Source organism: Oryctolagus cuniculus, chromosome 5, assembly GCF_051225735.1.
Source record: "Oryctolagus cuniculus isolate XC-2025 breed Fujian yellow rabbit chromosome 5, ASM5122573v1, whole genome shotgun sequence".
Taxonomy (NCBI): Eukaryota; Metazoa; Chordata; class Mammalia; order Lagomorpha; family Leporidae; genus Oryctolagus; species Oryctolagus cuniculus.
This window is the reverse complement of record NC_142871.1, coordinates 98,525,510-98,548,239: the sequence shown is the minus strand read 5'-3', so window position 1 is coordinate 98,548,239 and position 22,730 is coordinate 98,525,510.

Genomic DNA, 22,730 nt, shown 5'->3' with positions numbered 1-22,730 from the left:
AAAATTGCCAAGGTTGAGAATCCTTTTGGTGACATGATGCTGTGTACCTCTAAATTACCTCATCATGTCAGTTATTTAATATGATTAGCATAATGCATCATTACACAATAGTAGTCATTAAAGTCACTGGACAGATATTTAGATTAACAAATCATTTTTTTGAAAACATGTAACTCATGTGAGTTATTTCTAAATTTGATTGGTCATTAGGCTCCCCTAGAGGGCTTTAGTTTAACAGAAATTCCTGTCCTTACTTTTGGAAATCTTTATTCAGTAGATCTAGAATTAGGTACCTGATCTGACTTGCTAAGCAAACAGGTGATTTGGATGATGTTTTCAGTCTGGGAACCATGGGCCTATATAATGGGTTTTCTAGACCTCACTAACCTGTATATAAAGTGGGATCTTGAAAGTAGCATCATCCATGCACTCTATTTTTTTTTTTTCATGCACTCTAAATATAATTCAGGTTCTCCAGCCCTGGGAACAGCCTTCCAGTTATCCCTGTGAGCCTCCAGGGATATGCTCTCCCAAAAAATCCTGAGAACTGTCTGTCACATGGGATCTGCTTTGTTCTTTCTGTCCTCTCCTACCCACTTTGTCAATGATTGGGGTAGAAGAGGCTGCTGCATTCCTCCACCTTCTCGACTCCACTCCTTCTTCTGTAATCTCAGAGCCCTGAGTTTATGCAGGGCACCAACTACATTTCCCAGCGTCCTCTGTAGCTAGGTGGAGTCCTGGAGGTCTGGCCAGTAGGGTATAAGCTGAGATGTTGGTGATGCTTTTGAGAAGTATCCTGAAAAGGAAGGGGTAAGACTTTTTGGTTTGTTTTTCCATCATCCTGCTGCTTAGATTGAAGATGGCTGACTGGAACTCTATCAACCTTTTGGCGGATCAGGAGCAAGTACAAATAATAAGGTTTGTGAGCTGGTAACCTGGAAGGAGCTGGGTTACTGATCAGGGGGAAGCTCCCCTCACCTGCCTGTCTTTGGATTTATTTTACTAAGAGATAAACCTGTCCTAGTTAAAACAGTAATGGTAGGTAGACTCTACCAGAGCCCTGCCTGCATGATCTTTGTGCCACTGTGGATCAAAACTCAAAGGTGGCTGTGATCTGTGACTTGTTTCTAGCCAACAGAATATGACAAAGGTGACAGCATGTACCTTGGATTGGGGTGCCCCACTTTGTGGAGTCTCTCCCTCCCTTCTTTTTTTTTTTACAGGCAGAGTGGACAGTGAGAGAGAGAGAGACAGAGAGAAAGGTCTTCCTTTTGCTGTTGGTTCACCCTCCAATGGCCGCTGCGGCCGGCACATCACGCTGATCCAAAGTCAGGAGCCAGGTGCTTCTCCTGGTCTCCCATGGGGTGCAGGGCCCAAGCACTTGGGCCATCCTCCACTGCACTCCCTGGCCACAGCAGAGAGCTGGCCTGGAAGAGGGGCAACCGGGACAGAATCCGGCACCCCGACCAGGACTAGAACCCGGTGTGCCGGTGCCGCAGGTGGAGGATTAGCCTAGTGAGCTGTGGTGCCGGCTCTCCCTCCCTTTCTGCCTTTGAAGAAGTAAGCTGCCGTGTTGTGAGCTCTTTGCTCATGTTGCAAAGAACTGAGAGCAGCTTTTAGGAACTAAGGGCAGCCACCGGCTGACAGCTGCAAGAAATGGAAACCCCTCCAACTGTGAGAACTGAGATCTGCCCAGAAACGTGGATCTTTTTGCCATTCAGCCTCAGAAGACACTACTGCCCCAGCCAATGCCCTGACTATAGCTGTGTGAGATTCTAAACAGAAAACTCAGCTAAATGCCCAGTCTCTTGATTCACGGATGGTAAGATAATAACTATGTGTTTTTGAAGCCACTAAGTTTATGGTAATTTGCTGCTCAACAAAAGCAAACAAAATGCAAGTCAAACAAAGTCATTTCTGTTATATGTGGCTAACTTGTTCCTAACTGGTACACCTGTTCTTGCCATCTTTTCTAACATGAATGGGCCTGTAAACCTTTTAGCATGAGCCCCTAGCTCTCATTGTCACTTGTGTCTCTGTGACAGAGGGGAGCTGTACTGCTTGAAGTTTCTCTATATCTCTCTTTCCCTGTGTTTCTTCTCTCCTTTACAAAATCACTAGGTGAAATTGACTCCTGATATCCTTCCCTGCCGATAGTTAACCAAATGCGTTGACATATCTGAGGGTAGTTCAAAAAGTTCATGGAGAATGAGTACTATGAAACAGTAAGCATGGTTTAAAATATTTCTTTGCATCAAAATAAATGTACTCCGATCTCATTTTCCACAAACTTTCTTTTTTCTTTCTTTTTTTAAAGATTTATTTATTTGAAAGGCAAAGTTACAGAGAGAAAAAGAGAGAAAGGAGGCGAGAGAGGGAGAGAGAGGGAGAGAGAGTTTCTGTCTGCTGGTTCACTCTCCAGATCACCATAACAGCCATGCGGAAGCCAGGAGCCTGGAACCCTGCCTGGGTCTCCCACGTGGGTGGGAGTTCTTGAGCCATCTTCTGCTGCTTTTCTAGGCACATTAGCAGAAAGCTGGAGTGGAGCAGTCAGGACCAATGCGCTGATATGGGATGCTGGTGTTGACAGGTGAAATTTCTGAAATGCCCTCACAGATACCACAGTAGTTTAAAAGTATGGACTTTGGTGTCAGATCATATCTTGGCTCTGCCCCTTGTTAGAGGGGTGATTGTTTCTCACTCTGGTGTAGGCAAAGTGGAAAATGTCTCTCTTTTTTAATATTTAGAAAGGCAGTTGGAGGGAGGGAGGGAGGGAGAGAGTGAGCGAGCGAGAGATTATCCATCTGCTGATTGACTCCCTAAATAGCCAAAACAGTTAGGCCAAAGCCAGGAGCCAGGAGCCTCCTCTGGGTCTCCCACGTGGATGCAGGGGCTCTAAGACTTGGTCCATCTTCTGTTGCTTTCCCAGGTGCATTAGCAGGGAGCAGGATTGGAAATGCGACAGCTGGGACTTGAACTGGCGCCATGTGGGAGGCCGGTGTCTTCAGTGCTGACTTTATCTGATACGCCACAGTGCTGGCCTCCTAAATGTTGTAGATTTTCTCTTTCCCTTAATTTACTCCACCCTGAAGGAGATAGAGTGCTTATCTGCATTGTCAAGTTAGAGTCAGCTGGCAATGTTGGGCTCATCTCCCTCTTCTCCAACATCAGATTCCATCCTGCTATCCTGCTTCCCCTGTGCTGATGGAGGTCATGGCTGGGCCCTGAGCTGCTTGAGATGGTTGAGGAAGACTGGCCAGGACTGGGCTTCAGTGGGCAGATCTTTTGGGTTCTCTCGCTAGGCTATGTCTACCAATTTAATCTTTGTTAGTGCTATTATGGTTTGAACAGGATTTAGCTTCCCAGTCATATAGACATTTAAGTTGCAAGGTCACGAATTGATGATGCTGACAGGATAGAGACTTGATCCAATTATATTTCTTGGAGGTGGACCTAGTGCAAGGTCTTTAGGTCATTCGTGTGTGTGCCCTTGGATGACAGTTCTCACAAGGGTGTTGATTATTTAATGAGTTCGGCTTAACTTTTTTCTTTGCTTCCATGTGATTCTCCCTCGGCATGCATTCTACCCTCTGTGGATGTCAGACTGATGCGACTGCCTGATCTTGGACTGTGAACCTGCAAAACTGTAAGGCAAAGTAAACTTTCCTCTTTCCTAAGTAGCTTCTCTCAGGGACTTAAAAATAACAAAAGGTTGACTAACAAAAGGCAGAACGTTGGTACTGAGGGGCAGGGTCAATACTGTTGACTGTACATGAGGATGTGGAGAAGCCCTTGGAATAGATTTACTGGAAAAGGTTGGAAGAGTGAAGAGAAGCCTGGCGAAAGCCTAGAGTGCTTCAAGCAGAAGAATGGGTGATTCCGACTAGAGGTTGGAAGACTAGAATGCTGGTAGAAATGTGGACAGTAACGGCCACGCTGATGCCCTCTTGGGAGGAAATGAGAATTCTATTGCAAATTGGACTACAGGCCATCCTTGTGACATGGTGGCCAAGAACCTGACTTTTTCATGTCTGTGTTCTGAGACTTTGTTGGAGGCTGAATTTAAAGATGGTGGACAAGTTTGGTGGAGGAGATTTCAAGGCAGCAAAGCGTTCAGGCTGCAACATGGGTGTTACTGGCTGCTGTTAGTTTTACATTAAGAATCAGGGGCAAAAGGGAACAGAGTAGAAAATTTTAGGAGATTTGCAGCCTGGCCAAGCAAAGATTGAGGAAAAGTCTGTTTAGGACAGGAAAGTAAGATAGAGAAACTAGTTGCTAAGAAGTTTAGCTCAGGTGAAAGGCAGTCTTGTGCTAATGAGCAAAGCCATGGGAGAAAGACTTTGCAAGCATTTTAGAGCTCTCTGAGGCAGCTCCTCCAATTATAGTTCCATCAGAGGCTTAGAAGTGAAAATTTGTTTCAAAGATCTTCCAGGGCAGAATTCTTCCAGGAAAGGTCCCCAGAGTGACCTGCCTACCAAGAACAAGCTCCAGATTCTGGCTTGCTGACAGAGTTCTCCAAAGCTGCTGCATCCAGGGTTCAAGCAGGCCCAGGTGTGACTCCTGGTGGCAGCAGACCTTGGCATCATTGGCATGATGCTGGTTGTGGAGGCATGCAGCATGCAAGAGTAAATGGGATGGTGGCATCATCCACTGAGATTTCAAAAGAAAATCAGAGGGGCGAAGCAGAGTTATACTCCGGGCTTGGAACCTCTGCATGGAATAATGGCTGATAGAGCTATGATGGTAGAGCTGAAGAGGATACTTCAGAAAAGTATAAGTGCCAACTGAGTGAGAGGCCTGCCAAGGAAAGCTCCAAGCATTGTTACAGGCAAGCCTGGGAAAGGCACAGGTACTAGTGTGCAGCTTCTGAGAGTAGCCATTGGGCAGAGATCAACAGGGCTATGGAGACACAAAGGCCTCCATCTAGATCTCAAAGAATGTTTAGAACAGGACCCCGAAAGAGATCCATCACAGAGGTGAATTCACTGCAGGGAGCCTCCACTAGGGCACTTCCAAATGGGAATGTGGCATCAGAGCTGCACCAGGGACATGCCTAGAGGAACTGCAAACTGTGGGAGCTGAAGAGTAGGCTGTGAACAGCAATGATGTAGGGGCAAAACTTCCCCCACCATATTGTGCATAGCACACTGGCCGTGAGACTTGAGGATTTCATGTCTTGCCCTGATGGTTTTCCATCTTGCTTTGTTCTGATTCTATATCCCCATTTCCTCATCTTGGAATGGAGATGTATACTCTGTGCCTGTTCAGCCATTGTAACTTGGAAGTGGGGAAGTAGTATGTGACTTTACAGGGGTTCACTGCCAAGGGAGTTTGCCTTGAGTCTCAGGTGAGACTTTGGAGTTGTGAAGTAGTGTTGGACTGAGTTAAGACATTGGGACATTGGGGATGGAACAATTGTATATTGCATATGAGAACAGCATGAGTTTTAGGGAACCAGTAGTGGAATACTACGGTTTGAACAGCATTTGGTTTCTCAACTTACGTAGACATCTAAGACCCAAAGTCATGAACTGATGGTGATGAAAAGGTGGAGACTTGCTCTGCTTATAGCATCTTGGAGGTGGGCCTCGTAGGAGGTCTTTAGGACATTGTAGCATGCTCTTGGAAGACAGTTCTCTTAAGCAGGTTGGTTATTATTATTTTCATCTATCTATTTCTATCATCTATCAATTTGTTTACTTTTTATAGTTTTCATTTGTTAGAGAGAAAGAGAGGTAGACACACTCCCATCCACAAGGTTACTCTCCAAATGTCCGCAATGACTGGGACAAGGCCAGGCTGAAGCTGGGAGCCAGAACTTGAGCCATCGCTGCTGCTACCCAGGTTCTGGCAGGAAACTGAATGAGGAGCCAGAGCTGGGTATGAAACCCAGGTGCTCTGCTGTGACACAGTCATCTTAATCAGCCTCTTAGCTGCTAGGATACACATCCACCCCATTTCTTATTTACTTGAGGGTTAGTTATTTGAGCTGAATTTGGCCTAGTTTTTTACTCTGCTTCCTGGTTCACCATGTGATCCACCCTCCACACACATGTCTCCGTCATCATATGTCTTGTACTGTGACCCTTCAAAACTGTACGCTGAAATAAACCTTCCGTTCTGAGTATCTCCTGTCAGGTGTTTTGGTAAAAGTACAATACAATCAGGGATAGAATGAATATTTTGGCTGCTCCTTCTGTTGACTTCAGTACACCAAGTGAGATGAAGGATTTATTGTACTCCCTCAGAGACTTAACACATCTATCCAGAGTGTGGTCTTGGGAAGGTTTTGTAATCTCTGGTCTATTCTACATTAGGTGCTGAGTTATTACTTGTCATGAGTCCCTTGAGTTTCATACCCTGACTTCTAGTGCTCACACTAGAAGGTGGCACTTGCTTGTTTTCTTTTCTTCCCTACCACTGTCATGCCATTGTTTCTGCTAAGATGAATTCACAAATCGGACCTTGAAGGCAATTCAAGTAGCAATGTATTCAAGGTCATTGGTGGTGAATATAGGGATTCAGATGCAAGATATTGTGCCAGCTGATGTGCCTTGTCCTCTCAAACTGTACAGGGATGCGAGGTCTCACCGCCCAGACTTGCAGTATCCCTGCCAGGACGTTGCCCGTGCTTGCAGAGAAACATGTGAGTGGCTTCTCCTTGCTTGCTGTAGACCATTTCCCTCGTGCCACCAGCAGCTTCATACTTTATTTCTACTCTCCATTCTGAAATTCTTAGTTCTTCCACTTTTTCTGTCAGTTACTTCCTTTCAGAAATCAGCCAAGCCCCCAGTCTCGCCTTTCGCCTGAAATTTTCTCTTTATCTCACCTGAATTGTAGGTCAAAGTTTTCTCTCTTCCCCTAGTTCTGCTAGTCGTAGCCCCGGGGTGGAGGAGTGATGTAAGAACTTTGGATGATTCTCCACTCTGATTAGTCCTTGGTCCTTTTGCGGTTACTTCAGTTGTTTAAAAGACTGGACAGCTGATGAGGGAGACATTAGGTGGCAGCACACGCGAGGTAGAATTGATGGTTAAGCGAAGGCACTAGTCAGTGACAAGAAAGCAAAGACCTCCAGCTGCTGCTGCTATTGCTGCTGCTGCTTCTCTTTTAAATACTTGTTTATTTGAAAGTGTTTCAGAGAAAGAGAGAGCGAGCGAGTGCGCATGCTCTTCCATTCACTTGTTCATTCTCCAAGTGGCCAAAAAAGCCAGGGCTGAGCCAGGCCGAAGCCAGGAACCAGGAGCTTCATCCAGGTCTTCCACATGGGGCAGCAGGGACTCAAGCACTTGCGCTGTCTCTTGCTGCTTTTCCCAGGCCATTAGCAGGGAGCTGGGTCAGAGAAGTGGAGCAGCCGGGACACAAATGGCGCCCATATGGGATGCCGTTGTTGCAGGCAGCGGCCTTATCTGCTACACCACAATGCTGGCCCTGACCTGTGGTTTCTAAACAAGTTCTAGTGTAGCCTGCATGTTTCAGGGCGTTATGCCCAGTTACCAGAGTCCCTGTGAAGTCCATATGGCACAGAGTGGTGGTGGTGTCGGGTTGAAAGATCAAAGGACGTACAGTGTTCATCTGGTGAGAGAGACAACGTGTACTTCACTGTTTGTTTTGCAATATCTGAAGGACTGCCATGAGCAAGCTCAGGTTGCAGAATCATTGCAAGTGGGTAGATTTTACCTGTATTTTAGGAGGAACTGAATAGAGTGTGACTATATGGTCACTGAAATTGATTAGCAGAGACTTATCATGGCTGAGATCTTTAAAAATGATATCTTATCCATGACATTTTTTTTTGTACTGAGTTGTTAAAACTGGTAAAGTTTAGGTTTTCTAGTCTCTTGTTATGGGTCAAATTTTGTTCTTTCAAAAAAAAAAAAAAAAAAGCAAAACACTAACGTGGAAGTTCAAATCCCTAGTACTTCAGAATGTGATCTCATTTGGAAATAGGAGTCCCTACTCCACCGTGAATGGTGTCTTCATAAGATTAGAAGAAGGCAGTCATTTGAAGACAGAGACATAGGGAGATTGCAGTGTGGTGAGGAAGGCAGACGTTGGAACTACGCTGCTGCAAACCAAGGAACACCTAAGGTTGCCAGCAATGCCCAAGGAGCTGGGAAGAGGCAATGAATGGCTCCCCTCCAGGTCTCAGAGGGAACATGGCCCTGCTGACACCTGGATTTCAGATCTAGCCTCCAGAACTGCGCCAGTACATTTCTGTTGTTTGAAGCCTCCAGTGTGGTATTTCATTAGAGCAGACCCAAGAAACTAATAGAGCTCCCCAGTTACACTGAGCTCCCAGCGACATTAAAGCCTTGACCAGACTCTACAGCTTCCCTACCCAACCTTCCCACTCCACCCAACATCAGAAGAGCGAAATCAGTACTTCTGCGTTGCAGGTAGCAGGCACTCAGCAACTACTGGTAGAATGAATTCACTCCTTGTTTTATTTTGAGTTTGAATTCTAGGATGTTGTTGGCTTTTGCATTTCCTGCTTCCTGTGGTGTGGGCCCCATGCTGACTACTTAACCTCTGTGCGTGGCATTCCTGCCTCCACTTACAAGTGGGAGGACTGGAATTGCCATCCATGTTAGGGTAAGTTTCTTATTGTGTGTTAATATAGCCTCTTACAGCCGTGATGTCAACTGGAGTTCCCCTGGAGTACCAGCTGCAGCCATTCGGATATGACTGCCTGGTGGATTCTGCCAGAGATGTGCAGGCCACCTCCGGATCTGACGGTAATGAGTTGCAATCAGCTGTGGATTTCCACATGGGTGGGGCATGGCCAGGTGGTGGCATTTGAGCTGGGACTTGGCCTTTCCTGGTTTAGGGTTGCATAACACAACTTAGCATTTAACTATACTACTTTGCACTGTGAGTTAATTGTTTCTCTTTTTCTTTGTTGGTGTCGGTCTTGGTTTACTTACCGTTTTTTTTTTTTTTTTAACTTTTATTTAATGAATATAAATTTCCAAAGTACAGCTTATGGATTACAATGACTTCCCCCCATAACGTCCCTCCCACCCGCTACCCTCCCCTTTCCCACTCCCTCTCCCCTTCCATTCACATTAAGATTCATTTTCGATTCTCTTTATATACAGAAGATCAGTTTAGCATACATTAAGTAAAGATTTCAACAGTTTGCTCCCACACAGAAACATAAAGTGAAAAATACTGTTTGAGTACTAGTTATAGCATTAAATCTCAATGTACAGCACACGAAGGACAAAGATCCTACATGAGGAGTAAGTGCACAGTGACTCCTGTTGTTGACTTAACAAATTGACACTCTTGTTTATACTTGTGGAATTCTCTCTGCTATCCTACAAACTTTCTTTATATAGCTAAATATGTTATACCTGTGATAAATGCCAAGTATGCTTTTGGGCTCTGGATTATAGAGCTGATAAATAATAGTATTGTTGTTATAATAAATTTAGGCACTGAAGAGCCTAACATCCTGATCGATTGAAACCAGACTACCTTTCTGTCCAAAAGGCTTTGATTTTCTTGTTTTTATGTTTCCCCCTCCGCCTCCTGAAAATTACCACAAAGGAACTGGTGGGCAGATATTGAAGAACAATAGTTTGATTTCATAAGATGGCTGATAAAAATTTGTGATATGAAGAATTTTATTTTTCTCTGATTTTAAAGTAGCAGAGTGGAACAGATTTTCTTCTGCTCTTAAGAAATTCAAGCTAAGTTTATATCATTCCTCTTGGCAGCTTCTAAAGGTGCTATGTTCGCCCCTAGCTTTGCAATCTTTTCTTCCTTTATCTTTTCTCTCCTCCATGTATCAGATGTAACAGCAAGCACATTCCCAGAGCGCACGATTACACCCTACTCTGATTCTAATCTTCCACATATGCAGAGTTTGGCTCCTAAATGTGATAGATACCCCAAAATTATTTTTTGGAAGGAATTATGGGATATGATTTGTTTTTTAGGTCCATTGCCTAAATTCCCCCAGAACTTTAGTTGATTTGTCTGGATACAAATTCCAAGGAAGAATACAATATCACACCCATACTTATCTCTCATACCACTTAATATTATCTTTAAAAAAAGATTTATTTTATTTATTTGAAATGCAGAGTTACAAAGAGAGAGAGGGAGAGACAGAGAAAGAGATCTTCCATCTGCTGGTTCACTCCCCAAATGGCTACAATGGCCAGAGTAGGGCTGGTACAAAGCCAGGAGCCAGGAGCTTCTTCTGGGTCTTCAAGGTGGGTGTAGGAGCCCAAGCACTTGGGCCATCTTCACCTGCTTTCCCAGGAACATTAGCAGGAAGTTGGATTGGAAGTGGAGCAGCCGGCACTTGAATCGACACCCATGTGGGATACCAAGGTCACAGGTAGTGGCTTTACCTGCTATGCCACAACACCAGCCCCACTCACTTAATATTGTTATTAACATTGTAGCGGCTCAGGAATGTTTAACTGAATGTTAGAATTTGAGGGATCAGCAGTTAATAACTTCCCCACATGAATGAATGAAAGATTCAGGAATAGTGATAGAGGAAGTAAAGAAATAATAGAGTAGGAAAAGAAAAAAGCAGATGAAAAAGAAATTTGGAATAGTTCTATTCATGACCAGGAGGTGGTATGTTAAATTTCAGTTTGGGGGATTAGTGAAGAGTCTCAGGTATTTCCCAATCACATGATATTTCAGTTCTGTATTTTAAGTGCTAAAGAAAGAGTTAACCTTAATTTATAAAGGTATGTGCAGGTGCCACTCCGTGTACTTAGAGGACTATCACATTTCTTGCTGTGCTTGCCCAAGTCTGCAAGAATAAGGTTTCTCTTCTTGGTTTTAACTAATTTCAGTAATTAATATAGTAGTTGTAAAATATCAAATATATTTTTGGTGTATTATAATAAGTTTGAAATAGGAGATATTATGAAAGAAGAATGATTATGACTCCTTGCCATCAGAATGAAAGAAAACCTAAAGCTTTTCCATTGTAAAATTCTATTTTTCTCTATTTCCTGCCTTTATCACGTGCAGTTTCTCACCTTGCATCCTTCCTTCACACCACTGAAAACTGGGCTTATCTATAGAAGATGCTGTAAGCAGAGTGACGGCGGTCTCCTTCCAATCTGCAGTTAATGGGTACTGTCCTTCCCTTTCCTGACACTGTAGAAGCATTTGACACTGTTGAGCACTTTCCTTCCCGAATCCCCTTTTCCTCTGCTCTTTCTGTCTGCACACTCTCCAGTCTGTCAGATGCACTGTCTCATTCTCCTTTGAATTCTCATTTCCCTTTGCATATTCTTTAAATGCAGACTTGGGGTATTTTGGAAGTGTTATTAGTAAGACTTGGGGATAGGTTGTGTGGGGAGCAATCCGGACTGGACTAAGTTACTGAAATTAAGACTTATTCTATGCATCTGCTCTCCCACAATATGGCGCTGGGAGAGAAGTAAACAGCTTCCGCACAGCTGCCTCCAGTTCAGCTAATAAACTGTAGGACTTGCTCCTGATTGGAGAGCAGCGTACTCGGCGTGTGGGCAGCCGAGTTAGGAATGGCGGAGGAGGACTATAAAGGAGGAGAGAGACGGCATGCACCGGGAACATCTATGGGGAACATCTAGCTGAAGGAACACCTGTGCAGCCCCCGAGAAGAGCCGGCCGGCGGTGTGCCGCTCCCCTGCGAAAGTGGGGAATGCGGCTAGGGGGAACTGCCCTTCCACGGAGGTGGAAGGGATAGTAGCCAACCCGGGAAAAACCAGCAGCAAACCCGGGGAGGGCCGAGCAGACGAAAGAACAGCGCAGGGTCCTGTGTTGCTCCTCCACGAAGAGGGGGAGCGACAGGTTGGATGTAGGGAGTGAGGAAAAGAGGTGTCCAAAAGTCTGGCTTTAGCAACTAGGTGATGGGGGAGAGGCATTTAGTCAGATGGAGAAGAGAAGAAAGTGTGTATGTGTATGTGAAGGGTTCATTTCAGGTCAAGCTCAGGTTTTTTTTTTTTTTTTTTTTTTTTTTTTTTTTTTTTTAGATTTATTTATTTGAAACATAGATTTCACATGGAGAGAGATCTTCAATCTGCTGGTTCACTCCCCAGATGGCTGCAACAGCTGGGGCTGGGCCATGCCTAAACCAGCTTCTTCTAGGTCTCCCATGAGAGTAATAGGGGCTCAAGCACTTAGGCCATCTTCTACTGCTTTCCTAGGCCATATGAGATGCTGGCATTGCAGGCGGTGGCTTTACCCACCTTACCACAATGACAGCCATGGGTCAAGCTCAGGTTATCTCCTTTCATCCCAAGTGAGAAAGAACAACAGATAATTATGACCCTTGGATGATCTGCCAACGTAATGAATAATAACATTTTATATATTTTTCTTATATAATGCTTTACTGCTGTTTTAAAGGAACTTAAACATTGTTGAGAAATTTGGAAAAAGTCAGAGGAATCCATGTATAAACTCATTGCTATGAACCATAAGATTTTATTTAAAAAAATTTAAATTTTGAAATAATTATGCACTCACATAAGTTACAAAATGGTACAGAGTCCTGTAGGCCCATCACCCAGTGCCTCCAGTGGTGACGTCGTCAATAACTGTGCATTCTCCAAGCCAGAACGCTGGGCAGCACAACACAGACTACCAGACTTACTTGGCTTCTGAGATCCTTTCATGTACGTTTCCATTTACATAATTCTAGGACTTTTTAAAGTCACATGTACAGAACTATTTATAATCAAAGTATAGCTTGGCTTCACTGCTATGAAGGAACTGCTTCATAATCCCTGGCAGTAATGATCCACTCTTCATCTCAGCTGTTGTCACTTGAGAATGTTATATACATGAATCATGCAGGATGTGACCTTTGGAGATTTTTTTCCATGGAGCAAAATGCCCTTAAGATCATCCAAGTTGTTGTGTGTATCAACATTCATTTGCTCTTACTGCTGAGTAGCTGTTCAAGGATTTGATTCTGATGCCTCGCTGGGGTCTTAGGAATGGAGCACCCGTCACCTTGCCAACCTGACTGCTCAAGTGAAAGAACTGAATTTGATACAATGGAGAGAAACAGGTGTGCCAAAGGAAGAAGATGTAAAAGAAGGAAATTCTTAGTCATTATGAAAAGAAAACAGTAGAGTTTGGAACAATGCCTACATGTTGTCACTTCCCAAGATATGCTTTAAAGGATGCCAACAGATCTACTGTGGAAAAAACTGTTTCATGGCAAAGTTTAGGAAATCACAACATTGTCATTGCTGTAGGATTAATCTTTAATATGGTAATGCATATTTTGAATTCTAGGAGAAGGATATTATTTTTTTAACTTTTATTTAATGAATATAAATTTCCAAAGTACGATTTATGGATTACAATGGCTCCCCCCCCATACCGTCCCTCCCACCCACAACCCTCCCCTTTCCCACTCCCTCTCCCCTTCCATTCACATCAAGATTCATTTTCGATTATCTTAATATACAGAAGATCAGCTTAGTATACATTAAGTAAGGATTTCAACAGTTTGTTCCCACACAGAAACATAAAGTGAAAAATAATAGATGATTTTTTTTAAATGATGATGAAATCAGATCAGACCTATTGTCATGTTTAATCCCAGTGAGAGTCCAGTTGGGAGTTGATAATTTCTTTCTTTTCTTTTTTTTTTTTTTTACAGAGGATCAGTTTAGTATGCATTAAGTAAAGATTTCAATCGTTTGCACCCCCATAGAAACACAAAGTGAAATATATTGTTTGAGTACTTGTTATAGCATTAAATCTCAATGCACAGCACATTAAGGACAGAGCTCCTACATGAGGAGTAAGTGCACAGTGACTGCTGGAGAAGGATATTATATTCCCCACTTTTCAAACTTACAGACCACCACATGATGATTGTTATTTACTGCAGAATATCTCTCTCTGGGAGTTTTCCAAGGAAAATATTTTGGGTAAAGCAGCTTTAAGATCATGAACTTTTATCATATAAAACAATCATGAACTTTTATCATATAGGAAAATGTATCTATTAAGTTGATTTTAAGGACTGCCAAGTTTAAGATTTTTAAGATTTATTAAAAATAGTAGAGTTAACCCTAACAGTGAAAACTGAACGACTATTCTGATGATCATCTTGTATGTAATAACAATAAATTGCCACTAGAGAGCAGAGTAGGATCAAAGGAAAGAAAACTCACCAACTTGTCTAATTTTAAAATTCCTGTTGTGCTCTAAAAATGAAATGAGATCTGTGGGCTTTTTCTTCTTTTTGTGCAAACAGATAATAATATTATTAAATAGTCTGCTCACTCATATTACTGTATACTGTTTAGGATGCCTTATTTTGGCTTGTAATTTATGCATAATCATTTGTTATTCTTGGAAAAAGACATGTCCAGAATGGGAGTAGCTTTCTGACTTTTATAATAGTAAATCTTGATTTCAAAACCCAAGAGATCATTAATGGTTGGACAGTTTAGAAAGAGGTACTACTGCCAAATTCTGTCATTCTTCTAGCCTGTTTTGGTTATGGAATAAGTTACAACAAGTAAGGTTTGACCTAGAATTTGTGGAATTTTAATCTCCAAATGGAATCAAAGCGACTTGACTAATCATCTAACAATTATTTATTACTATCTTTTTCCACCTACTTTTGCCTTGCAATCGGAGGTTTTCTCCTGTCTCCGCCCTGTGCTGCTTCCTTTATCCTCACAGCCCCAGAAGAATAAACAGAACTGACACAGAGCAACCTGGACTCATCCGTGGAGATTCGCTTGCCTGGAAAGCTTCTCATCTTCATTGTACAACCGGAGACTCCCACATGCTTCTTTCCACGGTGAACTAGCCTCTCAGTATAAAAATATCTTACGGGAATCCAGGAAAATCCTCTCTCATGGGAGACCTGTCTAGAAATTCCCCACAAGACTGAGTGCTTTCTTCCTCCCTTTCTTGAAAGGAATGCTTGTTTGTGATACAGTTGTCCCGGTGTGAAGGGAAGATTCTGGGATGGGGGTTGCATCTCTCCTAAGAGGCCAAAATTTGGGAAAGTGGTCCTTACAGGGGAAACTGGAAATCAAGGGGTGGGAGAGGAAGCTCTTGCCTTCCCCTGGACCTCACTGTCTTGCCTGAGGACACTCCAGGCAGAGATGAAGGGTGGGACACAGGGAGGAGGCTGAAGGTGAGAGAATCGCACCACTCAACAAGATGACCTCTTTGTCAATCATTTTCTCCTATTTAAGCTGCAGTGAAAGGAATTCAAGCCAGAGTTAAGGCTGTAAGGTTCTGAGATCCCTGCCTCCATGTGAGGCCAAGGTAGAAGAGGCAGCTTTGATTGATGAGACAGGGCAGCAGGAATTTGTAGTCAGGTTGACAAGGCCCATGGCTTTCCCTTGACAGCCTTTGTTCATCACCACTCTCAAGGTGATGATGGATTCCTCTCGGGTACCCAGAGCAGGAATTTCTTGTAATACAGAATGCTACAGAGAGCTGCCGTCAAGTCCACCCCTGCCCCCTTAACAAAGTTGTCTCACATCTGACAGTCACTAGGAGGGGGCAGTCAAGAACATGATTCATTATAGTTCATACCAACTTAGAATTGACTCACTGGCCCAACAGTTTTCAGGTGAGGAAACCCAAAACCCAGGTCAGAGAGGTTAAGTGATGTTCCCAAAGTCACAGTTCAAGTCAAGGCAGGAGCTGAATCTCTGGTTTCCTGAGTTCAAGTTATTTTGATGTGGGCTGTTTCCTCTTTCTTGGCCAGGTCTTACTCTGTGATGAGAGAGAAGTTTTAGGATACCAAGAGACAAAGACCAGTCAAAAAAGGTTGCCACAGGTTCTTTGCTTTCTACCCAAGACAAGGTTAAATAATGTCAGATATTAATTGCATGATCTTCATCCCTGTGTTGAAAGAGGGTTTTTTCAAGAACTCTGGGACCCTGAGCTGTGTGAGTCATTGGTTGAAGGAACAGACATTGCAGCCGACAGCCAGGGCTTGAGGGCATGGCAATGCTTTCCAGAAACACGTGTGTGTATATGTGTGTGTATGTGTGTCCTGTGTTGCATATGGATGGGCGAAGTCCTGTGTCTTGCTAATTAGACATGAAAAAAATTAGCCATCCCAATTGCAAACAAAACTGAGTAAGAGAACATTCCATTTTCTCCTCAGTGCAGTTTATTTTGGGGAAGTAACATGTTGGTGACAATTGCTTAATAATCACAGGTTATTGCCTTAGATGTTGCTGTGAGAAAGAGAAATCACTGGATGGCATTGTCAGACATTCCTTCCTAGCACTTGTCCAGTTCTCTCCAAGGTGACAGCTCTCGGTGGCCACCATATGTCACTTTGTGGCAGCAGCCGATGTCAATTGCTGTACTACAATATATCCAGCATTGTTCTAAGCTCCTTCCATGTTTTATTCTAGACAAATCCTTCCAGAAGCCTTATAGGGTAAGTACAATGCTACAAATGAAGATGCTGACAATGAGGTTGGGTATATCACAGGATAGTAGGTAGAGACCCGAGATTCAAACCCTCCAGTCTCTTCCAGAGTGTGTACTCCTAACCACAGCTGCCACCGTCAGCATTCACTTGACTGCCATGAAATCCTGCTGACAAGATGAAATCTTGCAGAATTTATCCACAATCCCATGTGATCACATATGTAGAAGAGGGATGTTTTGCTTGGGAAAAGCAACCTAGCATACAAACTGGAGTTTGATGATAAAATTACTGCACTGTCACCTCAGGAACAATGTGACCTGAGATGTAATTCCTTCCATTAGACTTCATTATTTTCAAATGACATAGCTAATATTTATTGAAATCGTATTTAGTACTCAAGTATATGCTTTAAATAATGCTGCACATTTATCGTCTCTGAATCTGCCTAGCGAGCATATGGGGCAAATACTGTCATTGTCCGTGGTTCAGAGCTGAGTTCACGGTTATTGAGTTATTTGCCAACATTGTGTAGTTTCTTCAGAGACAGACTTTAGATTTGACTCCAGCATTATGACTGCAGTGCTCACATTCTGCACCACAGAGTTGTATCAGTACCTTAAAGGGCTGTGCTGTAATTCAGAAAAAACATTTTTCCCAATAAGTTAGATTTCCTGAAAAAGTGGGAGCAGTGGGGACCTGGCCTCTGTGTTTCTGAACTTTGTTTTACTGGTTCTGCTCTGCTCTTGAACCATCTGTGTGCCATTCTTTCTTTCTTCCTTCTTTTTTTTTTTTTTTAGTTTTCAGCTTTTATCATCTGGCTTTGATTTGCTCAAACTCTTTTTCTCTATGCAATTTGTATTGTTTTAGTTTCTTTTTCTATGGAAACCATTTTTGTAGTTAATTTAATAGTACGTATTTTACCACTTTGAAGTCTTATTTTTTTACTACAGTAAAGAAATTTGCATAGCACAATGGTATTTTTGGTAAAAATTATATATCAGTATATTTGTGTATATATATAAAACTTTGTATATTACAGTCCTTATTTTCTTAGTTATTCAATTATTCTTAAGAATTGTTTTGCCAGCATCACACTGACCCAAACTCTTGCCAGTGTCACTTTTCCCCCATGGTAAAATTTGTGGGATGAAGAAAAGTTCCTGCTGTGAAATATTTGTTAGTGGTACAGAGAAATAAAGTATTATATGCAGAAAAGTCCCATGAAAATGCTAATAGGGTCACTGAAGAAGGACTATGAATTAACTAATGGGTCAAGAGATTTGTTCTGAGTTGCAGAGAGTGGGGTGGACCCACTGGTGAAGTAGGTATAGGACGGCTGAATTCTCCCCTAGTACAGAATGTTCCACTCAAGGCCTGCAGGAGAGCTTCGAGGGTCTGAGAACCTGAGAGGAAGTAGGCAGCAGTAGGAGCAGTGGTAGGGAGAGAAAAAGGAATTTAAACAAGTGTGAAAGCTGAATGTGTGTAGGCTGCCCAGCCAGTTTCCAGTGCTCTTCCCTTGTCTGCCTACTTCTCATCCCTCACCCCTGCCTCCTTCCCCCCAGTCATGTCATTGCAGTTGGAGCATCCAGGTTCACACACATGTTTATGCCCTCCAAGTTGACTTCATGAATGGGGGCCAATATGTACCTTCTCAAATTGAGCTATGTCAGCCGGCGCCGCGGCTCACTAGGCTAATCCTCTGCCTTACGGCGCTGGCACACCGGGTTCTAGTCCCGGTCGGGGGCGCTGGATTCTGTCCCGGTTGCCCCTTTTCCAGGCCAGCTCTCTGCTGTGGCCAGGGAGTGCAGTGGAGGATGGCCCAAGTGCTTGGGCCCAGCACCCCATGGGAGACCAGGATAAGTACCTGGTTCCTGCCATTGGATCAGCACGGTGCGCCAGCCGCAGCGCGCCGGCTGCAGTGGCCACTGGAGGGTGAACCAATGGCAAAGGAAGACCTTTCTCTCTGTCTCTCTCTCTCATTGTCCACTCTGCCTGTGAAAAATAAAATAAAATAAAATAAAATAAAATAAAATAAAATAAAATAAAAGTTTAAAAAAAATTGAGCTATGTCACCAAGAGATGGAGGCAGTTGGCTGTTCTCACGAATAGAGGAGATAAAATCTAAGACCTCAATGAGAAAAGAATGAGGCAGATGCTAGATAGTGGCCGAGATGGGAAGCAGGGTTTCTTGATTCTCTCCAGTGCTCTCTGTAGACCATCTGTAACCCTAGGACCATATAACTCTGCCCTTGGCATCAGCAGGCTCCTGTACTTTATAACACATCTCATTTTCTGGGGGATTGGGTACTTTGCTGTATTTTCTGTCATTATTTATTGTGATAATACACACACATACATACATATATATGTACATATATATAATAAAAATTTTACCCTTTTAAGTGTTTGTAAGTATATAGCTCAGTGGTATTAAGTGAATTCACATTGTTGTGCAACTGTCACCACTCACTCATCTCCAGAGCCTTCTTTAATCTCCTTAGACTGAAACTGCACAGCCATTCAACGACTCCCCACAGCTCTCTCCCCGTAGTTCATGGTAACCCCCACCCCACGTTTCTCTACAGTGTTTGACCCTTTGTGACTGCCTTATTACATAATGTCTTCAAGGTTTATTCATGACGTAGCATGTGTCAGGATTTTCTTTCTTGTTAAGGTTGAATAGTATGCCATCGAATCTGTGAACCACGTTTAGTTTATTGATTCTTCCATCAGTTTGCCTCCACTGATAAGGTGATGATTGTTGGGGCTGGCACTGTGGTTCACTTGGTTAATCCTCCGCCTGTGGCGCCAGCATCCCATATGGGCACCGGGTTCATGTCCTGGCTGCTCCTTTTCCAGTCCAGCTCTCTGCTGTGGCCTTGGGAAGGCAGTGGAGGATGGCCCAAGTGCTTGGGCCCTGCACCCGCATGGGAGACCAGGAGAAGCACCTGGCTCCTGGCTTCGGATTGGCGCAGTGCCGGCCATGGCAGCCATTTGCGGGGTGAACCAACGGAAGGAAGACCTTTCTCTCTGTCTCCCTCACTGTCTAACTCTATCTGTCAAAAAAAAAAAAAAAAAAAAAAAAAAAAGATGATTGCTCCACCAGTTGCTGGGTGCGCACACAAGACCTGAAGCAGCTGCTACCTATTTATGTCCAAAATGGCACCTGCCTGTCTCAGCAGGTTTCTGGGCACCGTTGTTGGGGGGATGGGGAGAGAGAGACATACCCTTATTCTTTTTCTCTGGGTGAGTGGGCACCCTGTTTCCCTCAGGGCTCTGGGCTGGACTCAAAGACAGTGTAGTCCTCTAGGCTCTCCCTGCAGCTATATCACCAGCAACATGGGCCGCTGTAGTCTCATCTCACCTTGCTTTCCGAAGCTGCTGCTTTCTGTGGCTCAGGGGTCCTGTGTTGTGTCTGTGCACCTGGCTGCACCCCTGCACCTTCCACACAGATCCATGGCATTTCTCCTCCTTCCACACATCTCCACTGTGGTTTTCATTCCAGCTCTTCTCTGAGAATGCACTAGCCCCACCTGCCCTGCTTTTTTATATATTTATTTTTTTTAAGCTATTTTTGCCTGGCTTAGAGCAGACTGCCCTATCACTATTCCACCATCTTGGAATCTTTCGGCTTCTACCTTTTGACTCCTCTGAATAAGCTGCTATGGACATGGGTTTAAATCCTTGCTTTTAGTTCTTTTGAACTAAAAGTCCAGGAGTGGACTTACTGGACTACATGATAATTCTGTGTTTATTTTTTAAAAGGATTCACCATCATATTCCCCACAACAGATTTCCATTTTAAATTCCTACCACCAGTACACACCAGTATGCAAGGGTTCCAAGTTCTTCACATCTCACTGACACTTATAATTTTTTGTTATTTTGTTAATAACCATCTGAATAAGTATGGAATGCTATCACATTTTGATTTTTTGGGATTTCATTTCCATAATAACTAAAGATATTAAGTAATTTTGCTTGTGCTTACTGGCATTTTATACAACTTTTTGGAGAAAGATCTAACTGAAGAATTCTGTTTCAATTAGCTTGTTTGTTTTTGGATGCTGAATTTTAGGAGTTCTGAAACTTTCTGAATATTAATCCCTTATTGGATATATGATTTGTAAATATTTTCTCTCATGACACTGATTGCTTTTACACATTGTTGATTGTGTCCTCCGATGCATAAAAGCTTAAAAGGTTGATGCAGTCACAGTTAATTACTTCTCCTTTTGTTGTCTATGCTTTGGTGTCTACTCAAGGAATCATTGCCAAATTGAATGTCAAGAAATGCTTCCTTTTTTTATTTTAAGAGTTTTAGCTCTTACATTTAGATCTTTGATCCATTTTGAATGTTTTATATGGTGTAAGGGAAGGATCCAAATTTACTCTTGCGTGTGTATACCCAGTTTTCTCAGTACCATTTTATGAAAAGATTGGCCTTTCCCTTTGAATGATCTTGGAACACTTGTCAAAAATAATTTGAATATTTGTATAAAGATTTATTTCTGGGCTTTATACTTTATTACATTGCTTTATATGTCTGTCTGTATGCCAGGACCACACTGTTTTGATTACCATATATTTGTACTAAGTTTTGAATCCAAATGTACTCTTCTTTTTAAAGATTGTTTTGGCTATTCAGAGTCCCTTGAGATTCCATATGTATTTGAGGGAGGATTTTTCTATTTCTGCAAAAAAATAATTGGGATTTTGATAAGGATTTTGTTTAAAATCTTGCATTTTTTTGTTGTGGACTCCTGTTTTATATAAGTAATAAGTTTATTAATTTTTTAAAATTTATTTATTTGAAAGAGTTACAGAGAGAAGGAGAGGCAGAGAGAGAGAGAGAAAGAAAGAAAGACAGAGAGAGTTCTTCCATCCACTAGTTTACTCCCCCATTGGCTGCAATGGCCCGAGCTGCACCTATCTGAAGCCAGGAGCCAGGAGCTTCTTCCAGGTCTCTCACGTGGGTGCAGGGGCCCAAAGATTCAGGTCATCTTCTACTGCTTTCCCAGGCCATAGCAGAGAGCTGGATTGGAAGTGGAGCAGCTGGGACTCGAACCAGCGCCCATATGGGATGCCCCAAGTTTATTCAATTTTTTATGTATTTATTTTTTATTTGACAAGTAGAGTTACAGACAGTGAGAGAGAGAGAGAGACAGAGAGAAAGGTCTTCCTTCCATTGGTTCACTCCCCAAATGGCTGCCATGGCCGGTGCTGCGCTGATCTAGTCTCCCATGCGGGTGCAGGGCCCAAGCACTTGGGCCATCCTCCACTGCCCTCCCTGGCCATAGCAGAAAACTGGCCTGGAAGAGGAGCAACCGGGACAGAATCTGGTGTCCCGACCGGGACAGAACCCGGTGCCCAAATGGGATGCCAGTGCCGCAGACAGAGGATTAACCAAGTGAGCCACCGAGCCAAGTTTATTCAGTTTTAAAACTTCCTTTTGTCTGCTGCATATAAATAATTTTCCTGTGAGTATTCTTTGCCCGTTGTTTACCTAGGTTCTTCTTTCCCTGTCCCTGTCCCTGTCCCTGCCTTTTTCACCCTCCCTTTCTCTCTCGGTCTCCCTCTTTTATGTACAGATACAAGTAGATAGACAGAAATACTACATGCACACACACACACACACACTCACTTTTTGGTGGTATTTGTGAAACTTATACAATGGCTCCTTTTTGCTTGTTTTTCTCTTATCCTTGAATGAGCAGAATTTTTCCTGTACCATTCATTTATCCCAGGGGGTTTTTCTGAAAGAGGGGTTAGGGAATTCTTAGGTTTGTAGAGAAACTTCTTTACAAGTAGAATTCCTTATGATGCAGGGGTATGTAGATTATTTTAGCTTTTACTTCTTCCTAGCCTTCTGAGATTGGCAGCCACAGTAGTGTCCATACGTCCCATACCCTGCCTACATCCACTCCTAACAGATTTTAGAAGTATGGTATGTATGAATGATTTCTGGTTCACCCCTACCTTTTCTGATCCTCCTTGATTCAGCCTACATACTCTGTCAGGTCTTGCCATCAACCCTGGAGACCTGTTCTTTGACAGCTTTGCTTGAGATGTTAAGCTAATGATTGCCCCTTTGGGTGTCTTTTCATACCTCTGTTTGACCTTCAATGAATTTGGCAGCCTATTCCCATGTATTATGTTTTGAGATTATAAAAGTCTCAGAATTTTATTAAAAATAGAGCTTGACTTTCTGTTTCTCATTCTCCTGGTTGTTTTTGGGTGATTTCCTGAAAGAGAAGAGCCTAGCCTTATAATTTCCAACAATGAATCTGAGAAGCAAGAATTTTCGCTAGTTGAAATAACAGTCATAGAA